The following is a 347-nucleotide window of genomic DNA, read 5'->3' as shown; positions in this document are numbered from 1 at the left end:
TGGAGTCCTCCTAAATGAGGTCCTCCCCGGAGATCTCCAACTTGGGCGGAAACCGCTCAAGCCTCTTATACGGCTAGCAAGCCAATCGCTAGCCGCCACGTGGGAGTAATTTAGAAACAGCCAATAGTGGGAAACAAATTTACATACGGGTGGCGGGAACTCCTTTGCACCGGGGTTTTCTCCACGCAACTGAGAATTGCACCGTGCGAAGAAAGCTCCTCGTGGCAGGAAATAATTCTGCAGTGCCGAAGCGCGCACAGAATCATACCCTTTGGGTCATGACAGGGGTCATGCCCCGGCGCCAGCTGGGGGTGCCTGAGGGGAGCACGGCCTGAGGAGAGGCTGCA

General features: G+C 56.5%; 1 pseudogene; it reads left to right on the top strand.

Moving 5' to 3' along the window:
- The window catches only part of LOC106723127, a 216,340-nt pseudogene that overhangs the window by 7,599 nt on the left and 208,394 nt on the right, over nt 1-347 (top strand).

This window comes from Alligator sinensis, unplaced genomic scaffold (assembly GCF_000455745.1).
Source record: "Alligator sinensis unplaced genomic scaffold, ASM45574v1 scaffold968_1, whole genome shotgun sequence".
In the NCBI taxonomy this organism is placed as follows: domain Eukaryota; kingdom Metazoa; phylum Chordata; order Crocodylia; family Alligatoridae; genus Alligator; species Alligator sinensis.
Note: the sequence above shows the minus strand (reverse complement) of the source record. Positions and strands in the feature narration are given on the sequence as shown.